We start from the raw sequence: 9,437 nt of genomic DNA, 5'->3' as shown, positions 1-9,437 counted from the left end.
AAATAAATGGAAAGTTTTCCTGTGTTCATGGATTGGAGGAATTGATATTCTTTAAATGTTCATACTACTCAAAGTGATCTAGAGAGTCAATGTAACTCCTATCAAAATTCCAATGGCATTTTTCACAGACATAGAGAAAACAATCCTAAAATTTGTATGGCACCCAAAAGACCCTAAATAGCCAAAGCAATCTTGAAAAAAAACAAAGCTGCAGTCAAGGCGCTTTCTGATTTTAAACTATATTACAAAGCTATAGTAATCAAAACAGTATGATACTGGCATGAAAACAGACACAGAGGCCAATGGAAGAAAACAGAGAGCTCAGAAATAAACCAACACATACGTGGTCAGCTTATCTTTGACAGGGGTGCCATGAATATACAACGGGGAAAGAATAGTCTCTTCAATAAATGGTGTTGGGAAAAATGGATATTCACATCCAAAAGAATGAAATTAGGCCCTTTTCTGACATCTTATACAAAAATTATTTTGAAATTTATCAAAGATTTAAATGTAAGACCTAAAACCATAAAACTCCTAGAAGAAAACATAGGGAAAATCTCCTTAACATTGGCCTTGGCAATAATGTTTTTGGATATGATACCAAAGCACAGACAACAAAAGCAAAAATAAACAAGTGAGACTACATCAAACTAAAAAGGTTCTGCACAGCAAAGGAAACAATCAACAAAATAAAAAGGGGCTAGGAGAAAATATTTGCACACATATAACATATAAAAGGTTAATATCCAAAATGTATTAGGAATATATACAACTTGATAGTTTAAAAAACATATAACCCAATTAAAAGATAGACAAAAGACCTGAACAGACATGTTTCCAAAGAAGACATACAAATGGCCAACAGATAAATAAAAAGGTGCCCAATATCACTAATCATCAAGGAAATGCAAATCAAAAACACAACAAGATATTGCCTCACAGGATGACTATTATCAAAAAGACAAGAGATGTCAAATGTTGATGAAGGTGTGAAGAAAAGGAAACCCTTGTATATAACTGATGGGAATGTAAATTGTTGCAGCCATTTTGGAAAACCACATAGAATGTCCTCCAAAAATTTAAAAGTAGAACTACCATACAATTTAGTAATCCCACTTCTGGCTATATCCAAAAGAAATGAAACCAGTATCTGGAAGAGATATCTGTACCCCCATGTTCATTACAGCACTATTCACAATAGCCAAGGTTTGAAACAACCTGTGTCCATCAATGGATGAATAGATAAAGAACATGTTAGATGGATATTTATATGTAAAATGAAATGTTATGCCACCATAAAAAAGAAAGAAATCCTGCCATCTGTGAAATTATGGATGAACCTGGAGGACATTATGCTACGTGGAATAAACCAGATACAGAAAGACAAATACCATGTGATCTCACTCATATGTGGAATCTAAGAAGGTTGAACACACTGAAGCAGAGAGTAGAATAATGATTTCCAGGGGCTGAGGGGTAGGGAAAATGGGGAGATTTTGGTCAAAGGGTATAAACCTCTAGCTAAAAGATGAATAAGTCTTGGGGATCTAATATGACTATATGCCATACTATAGTTAATAATACGGTATTTCTTATTTAAAATTTGCTAAAAGAGTAGATCTTAAGTATCCCACACACACCTCACACACAAAATGATAACTACGTGATGATGGATGTGTTAATTAATTTGCTTGTGGTAATCATTTCACTGTGTTCACAAATATCAAATCATCTCACATTGTGTGCCTTAAATATATAGTTTTTGTTTGTCAATTATAACTGAGTAAAGCTAGAAAAAAATTATAAAAAATAAATTTAAGAAAACAATGTTGGGATAACTTAACTGAGACTTTACAATTTATTCTTTTCTTTCATCAAGATTTAGTAAAGTATGATGTGCAAAAGAATGCCGGTGGAGAGACCTGGTCATGTCTATGAGCTCAAAACAGTTCATCTGATCTCCTCCACATTCGTCAGAAATCGTCTATGCCTTTTCTTTGGCACACCTCACAGGAAAACAGGACTTTCCAGAGATTTTTGGAGAAGCGTGGTGAAACAGATTAGCCCTTCCACAAATATACAGAGGCCCATCATGAAGTTCAGGAAGATGGCAAATAAGAAAAGGGAACTGTACTAGTGTGCTAGGGCTACCATAACAAAGCACCATAGACTGGGTGGCTTAAACAACAGAAATTGATCGTCTCACAGTTCCGGAGGCTGGAATTCCAAGATCAAAGTGTTGTCAGGGTTGGTCCCTTCTGAGGGCTGTGCAGGAGAAACTGTTCCATGTTCTCCCCTAGCTTGTGGTGGTTTGCTGGCAATTTTTGGTATTCCTTGGCTTGTAGAAGCATCACCCTGATCTCTGCCTTCATCTTCATGTGGCATCCTCCCTGTGTGTGCGTCTGTGTCCACATTTTCCCTTTTTTATAAGACACCAGTCATTTTGGATTAATGCCCACCCTACTCCAGTATGACTTCACTGTAATTTAATTATATCTGCAACAACTCTATTTCCAAATAAGGTCACATTCTGAGGTACTGGGGCTAGAACTTCAACATATCAATTTGGGGGGAACGATAACCAACACAAAACAGAAACTAAGAGTCCCAAGAACTTACTGTATACTGGGCACTGCACTAGGGGCTTCCCTAGACCTTGTGAAGTGGTGGTGTTTGGGGAAAGCTTGTTCTACAACAGACTTGCAGAGTAGTTCATAGTAAATACACACACACATGCACATACACATGCATGCATGCACACACATATGCACACGCACACATACAATGCATACTTTATTTCCTCTAATAATGCCTTGGCTTAGGTTACTAGAACACATATTTTTTACTGGTGGAGCGCAACATGGTAAGTAAAGGTGTGAAGAAGAAATTGAGCTGAGTAAGGAATACAGAAAAAAGACAGTGGTGAAGTTTGCTGAGTAGCTGCGGTGGGAAGGGGATAATTCATATGTGAATGATTCAACATCAATGCTCACCTAATGTACTTCCAGAGCAAACACATGACATTTAAAGATGATCTACTGTTTGCAGTTCTCTGTGCACCTCTTCTTACCAGCGTGGAGTAAACAAGAATTGATTATGTTATGACTCTGTGTTAGTCATTTTGCTAACCATAAAATAAGTGTTCTACACATTCTATCCCCTACTTCGACAAGGCAGAAGTAGGAGACAGAACAAAGACACAAATAACCCAATTCGAAAACAGCCAAAGGACTTGAACAGACATTTCTCCAAGACAATATACGAAAGGCAGATAAGCACATGACAAGGTGTTCAACTAATCATTAGGGAAATGCAAATTAAAACCATGATGAGATACCACTTTACACATACTATTAGGATAGCTATTATTAAAAAAAAAAAAAAAACAGAACATAACAAGCATTGGTCAGGGTGTGGATAATATGAAATCCCTGTGCATTGCTGGTGAGAATGTAAAATGATGCATCTGCTGTGGAATATGGTATATCAGTTCCTCAAAATTTAAACATAGAATTACCATGTGATCCAGTGATTCCAATTCTGGGTATATACCCAAAAGAATCAAAAACAGGGCCTTGAATGATATTTGTACGCTATATGTTTATAGCAGCATTATTCACAATAGCCAAAAGGTGGAAGCAGCCCAAGTGTCTATTGATGGATGAATGAATAAGCAAAATGTGGTGTATACAGACAGCGTCACATTATGCAGTCTTAAAAAGGAAGGAAATTCTGACACATGCTACAACATGGATAAACCTTGAAGATGTTATGCTAAGTGAAATAAACCAGTCACAAAAGGGCAAATAATGTGTGATTCTGCTCAAACGGTTACTTAGAGTTGTCACAGGGACAGAAAGCAGAATGGGGTTGCCAGGGGGTAGTGTAGAGTTATTGTTTATTGGGTACAGGGTTTTAGTTTGGGGAAATGGAAAAGTTCTGGAGATGGATGATGGTGGTAGTTGCATAATAATGTGCATGTACTTAATGCCACTAAACTGTATACTTAAAAATGGTTAAAATGTTACATTTTTAGTTATGTATATTTAACCACATTTTTTTAAAAAAGGAAGAAGTAGGAGACATGGTTCTGACCTTTGAATTGTTTGTGTTTGTGAGTAGCTCATGCGTTATTTGTCAGGGTTTCGCTGCATTCTGGGTTTTTCTTCACTCTCCAAGTTAAAACCCATAAAATTGAATATGTTAAACTCCTATTTTAAGAAGAAGCCAGTCACCACTTGGGAGAATAAGGAATGAGTATGTTAACTTTGATTAGAAGAGAGGGAGGGTAATCTCAAGCACATTTATAGATCTGTATCCATAAAACAGAGTTATGCTATAATTACTTATCCGAATGTGTGATATAGACAGGAGATCATTCTTACCAAAGCTATGAATATTATTGCTTCTGGAAGTGTGAGAGTGCCAATGTAGTGAAAACCTAAGTTAAAATTTAAAGCTGAAATTTTCTGTGCATGGGTGAGAACTTCTCTGGCAGCAGCACTGGAGGGCCCTCTCTCCATGTTGTCTTAGCAATCTTCAGATTCTGCCAGGAAAGAGGGACCAGGAACCTCCTTTCATAGATGAATCGCCTGAGGCTAGAGAATGCTTGTGGTTTACTAAGTGAATATAAAATACTGTTTCTCAAAATTTAGTTCTTTACCAACCACCTTCATGATTTGTATCATATCCATGAATCACCAATTCTGTTGTTTAGTTAATATTCCCCTTTGAATCAAATCACTTTTCTAAATTGAATGTATCTGACTTTTAGGATAAATGGAAAGCCAATATGTCCTAATGAAATGGTAACTCTTAACATGAATATTGATGAACACAAAACAATCTTCTTCAACTCTAGTAGGTTATTGTTGCGGGCTGATGGCTGAGTCTGAGCCCCAGTCTTTGTTAAAAAAAAAAGATGTTTAGTAAAGCGTTAGAAACTGACCATTAACAGAATGGCTTTCTCTTTTACGTAACAAAGGATTGAAAGAGAAGTTGTCATAGATCAGACTCCCCAGGAAACAAATTTTGATTCTTGGGTTCTGTGGAGGAGGCTTACTATGAGGGAGAGAAGGAAGCAGGGTTGAGTAGAGTGAGAAGCTGAGCTATGATGCAGTCACAACAGAGGTCTCAGCCCATCTCAAGGAGCTCTGGAGCTGGAATGGCCCCGCAGAGTCCGGAATCAAGGCAATATGGCCGGGCCCTTGTCCCTCTGCAATGATCAGTCATTGGATATGGGCCACCACAGGAGAAGAGGTGACCATGGATGGGGCAACTCTCTTCGACTCAGGGTAATTCCTGGAAGGGACTCTGCAGAGAGCCATCAGCCACCAACACTCTTGGCCACCAGGGGAATGAGAGCTTCCGTTCTGGCTTATATGTTTAAAACAAAATAAAACAAAAAATGAAATAGACAAAATCCCTGCTCTTATGGAGCTTACAGTCTAGTAGGCGTGGAGGATTAAGACAGTAAACAATAAACCCAAGAAATGAATAAATAGTATAGCATATTAGAAAGTGATAAGTACTATTTTTTTTTAAGGTAGAGAGTAAGAAAAGAGATCTGGATTCTGAGTGGGTGGGGCAGGGTGTAGTTGTTAATAGGGTCATCAGGGTAGACCTCACTGAGAGGTGTGGGGCTCAGAAAATAGTCCCCCAAAATGAAGGCCTCAGGAGCAAACGTTCTTCTCTGACTTCTCCTGTCTTCCTGCCTCTCAGTCCCATTCTCCCCTGTGGCTAGTCACAGAAACTAGAATCCCTCTTCCCCAAGGCAGGTCATAAAAGCCAGAAGCCTCTTTTCCCCAAAAGCCAACCATAAAACCTAAAATTATTCTATGTAAAAATTGGCCGTAAAGAAATTATCTGACCTACTTTGTCTGACTGTAAATCATAAGACCCCCATTCCGGTGAGGGTCCTGCCCCACACCCAGAAGGAAGGAATGCATGCTCATGGAGGCCAAGAAGAATCTAGACAGACAGGCCTAGCTGTTAAACCTAAACATAAAAATGGACAATTTCCCCTGTATGTTTGGGTCTTCATTCTGAAGGCTCTTATGTATACATATTAAATAAATTTGTATGCCTTTTCTTTTATTAATCAATCTGCTTTATGTCAGTGATTTTCAGTGAATCTTTAGGAGGCCAAGGGCCTTGGCCCCTACAGAGGCAACACTTGAAGAAAGGCTGGAAAGGGAGTGAAGAGGTTAGCCATGCAAAAACCTGGGAGAAGTGCATTCCAGGCAGAAAAACAGCCAGTGCATAGGCCCTGAGGTATGTTCCAGGAGCAGGAAGAAGGGCCTTGTGGCTTGAACTGATCAAGCAAGAAAGAGAGCGGGATGAGATGAGGTTGGGGAACCAGATCTCAGAGGACCTTGAGAGCAACCGAAAGGACTTCAGGGAAACAGGGGCCACGGCAAAGCCTTGAGCAAGTGTTATCACGATGGTTAACGTGGTCTAATGTGTTTCGAATGAGGAGAGACCAGAGGGGAACAAGTCACCCTGTAGAGACATAATGGTGGCTGGCATGGTGAAAAGTCATCAGAATCTGTTCATATTTGGAGGCTAGAGCCAGCTAGATTTTCTGACAGGCTGGGTGAGAGAAAGAGAAATGTATGGGGTTTTGGCCTGAGAAACACGAGGGATAAAATAGCCATTTATAGATATGAGGAAAATGAAGGTGGAACAGGTTCAGGAGGGAAATTCTCTTCAGAAGTTCTGTTCCCAGCATGTCAAACTGCAGGTGCTCATGCAAGCGGAGACGTCTTACAGGTGGTTGGTCATGTGAGGCAGAAGAGACCGTCAAGGCAGTGGGCACAGACAGGGAGCAGGACCAGGGCTGAGCTGAGCGTCCAGCTTTGAGAGGTCAAGGACACGAGGGAGGACACTGAGAAGGAGCAGCCAGTGAGACAGAAAGAAAACCAAAGGTTGTCTATGGCCATACCACTCTGAATGCATCTGATCTCATCTGATCTTGGAAGCTAAGCAGGGTCAGGCTTGCTTAGTACTTGGATGGGAAAATCAGACATTGTGGGCAACCGGAAGCCGAAAGATTTTTAGTACAATAGAACACTGCCTTGCTGTTTGCATGCAGGTGATCAATACATACTTGTGAATGGAATAAACTCCCTAATAACTGTCCTTTCAAGAAGAGGAGAAGAGAAGAATACTGGAGCTCACTAAACCCTGGATGGGGGTTGGGCTGAGGCTGCGGCAAATGGTCCTCCCCGGCTTTGAGTTCTTAGTGCTCTAAGAGGATTGGTGAGCTTCAAGACCATCATCCCCTCAAGATAAATGTCTTTAGTGCTTCCCCCTAGACACTCTGAATTCAATTAGTTTAATTAGAAAACAAGTAAAGAGGAATTATCTTAATATAGCTTTGCTCCTAACAACTCAAAAAGAATTCATTTCTTTGGTAGTAATCCAAGTTTCCCTCTTTTATGTACATATTCTGAGACAATGATATAAATTCCCTTTTTTTAGCAAAAAGGTGGACTTCTCTTACTCCATAGATCATATTTTTCTTTAGACTTTTTTTTTCTTTGAAACAGGTATTGCTCTGTCGCCCAGGCTAGAGTGCAGTGGCACCATCATAGCTCACTGTAACCTCAAGCTCATGGGCTCAAGCGATCCCCCTGCCTCAGCCTCCCGAGTAGCTGGCACTACAGGCATGCGCCACCATGCCCAGCCAATTTTTCTGTTTTTTGTAGAGACAGGATCTTGCTCTTGCTCGCTTGTCCTGAATTCCTGACCTCAAGCAATCCTCCCACCTCAGCCTCCCAAAGTGCTGGGATTACAGGTGTGAGCCACCATGCCCAGCCTGGTTTTAATAATAATAATAATAATAATACGAAACACTTTCTGATTTATTCATTCGTTAATGAGGTAGGAGCAGTGGTGTGCTAGTAAATGTTTAAAAACAATTAGTGGAGAAGGGGATGCCCTGAATTTTAGCGTTTGCTAATTTCTGTTGTGAAAGTACTCCCACCATGGCTGATTTCAAGCTGCTAATGTGAAACACTGAACTCAGAGCTGGGAAGAGATGCTAACCAACTGCTCTCACAACCCAATGGGAGCTGCTTCTATTAGTAGCACACCAATGGATAGGAATATCAGTCGTTTGCCAAAACTCCCCAAAACTCTGTTGCCCAGGGAATTTTTTCTCTTACATAGAGGCTACCTGGACTTTCATCAGTTGTAAAAGCGGGCTCAGGACCAAGATAACTGGGTTGGTAAATGATGGGGGACTAACTTCGTTGCGTTTGTACAACAAATACATTCCTCCAAAATTGATGCACACTTGCTCTAACTACAAGCATGGGACATCTGAGTGTATGAGCCTGAGAGCTCAGCATGGTGGTGGGAAAGCCAGAATGGCTCAGGGGACAGCCTGGGAGTCCAGGCCTGGCCTCTAGTCCAAGCCCTAATACAAACACTCTGTCTCCTCTTGGACAAATCACTTACTTTCCCTGGGCCCACACATTTCCACATCTAACAAGTAAAAGTGGGGGCTAGACGTGAGAGAATAGAACAGATAATCACCAAGGTTCCCCTTCTAAATCTTCAACATATGACCCTCTGAAATAACAGGAGACTAAATGGGAGACTAGTGTGAAGTATTGTTGTTTCCAAAAATATCGTAATTGGGAACCAATGAGACTGCCAAAGGATGACAGACTTCTTGCTAATTGCTGAATGGTGGGCAGAGAGCTGTGGCCCCTATTCTTACATAAAATGAAGCCTTTTGGATGGGGTATTATTGCTGGGAAACAATGGCTCCCAACTGTTCTTCGTTTTATCTTGTGATGAGATGCAATGTTTGCTTCCAATATGCTCATCTGGGAGAGCTCTCAGTTGAGCCAGAAATGCCTCTAGGAGGCCCATCTCCTCACTGGTTTATGGTATTTTGTCCACAATTATGAGTGGGGTTATTATTCATTACAGTATCCTGATATTAACATTCGTTTGAATTTAGGCTGAAAATACTAGAGAATACTCAGACTGTCACATTGAGTAGTAAACTGATATATAGGAAGTGCATTTGTCATCTATGCCAAGGTCATATAATTATGAAAGTGGCCAAAGATAATCATTATTAGTTGCCTACTTGTAAAAATGGGGTTTCTTATAAACACCTCTAAGAACATTTTTCTGATATACCTTCCATGGTGCTTCAAGTAGGAAAGTATTTCATCAATTAGGAAGATCTGATAGTGAGACATGAACAAGCATTTGACCTCTGGACAACACATTTCAATATTAAAGAGATTTTTTTTACAACTATTGTCAGCAACTTGCCCATGACATACAATACATGATGCAACATAGGGGAGAATTCATAGCATCGTAGGTGGATACTTAAACATGTATTTTAGATGTTTACAAATATATTGTTCATGAACTACTGAGAGTGATTTAGAACTCTGGGAACAGGA

Source organism: Propithecus coquereli, unplaced genomic scaffold (genome assembly GCF_000956105.1).
Source record: "Propithecus coquereli isolate 6110/MARCELLA unplaced genomic scaffold, Pcoq_1.0 Scaffold37, whole genome shotgun sequence".
NCBI lineage: Eukaryota > Metazoa > Chordata > Mammalia > Primates > Indriidae > Propithecus > Propithecus coquereli.
The sequence above is the reverse complement of the archived record's forward strand: the minus strand, read 5'-3'. Positions refer to the sequence as shown.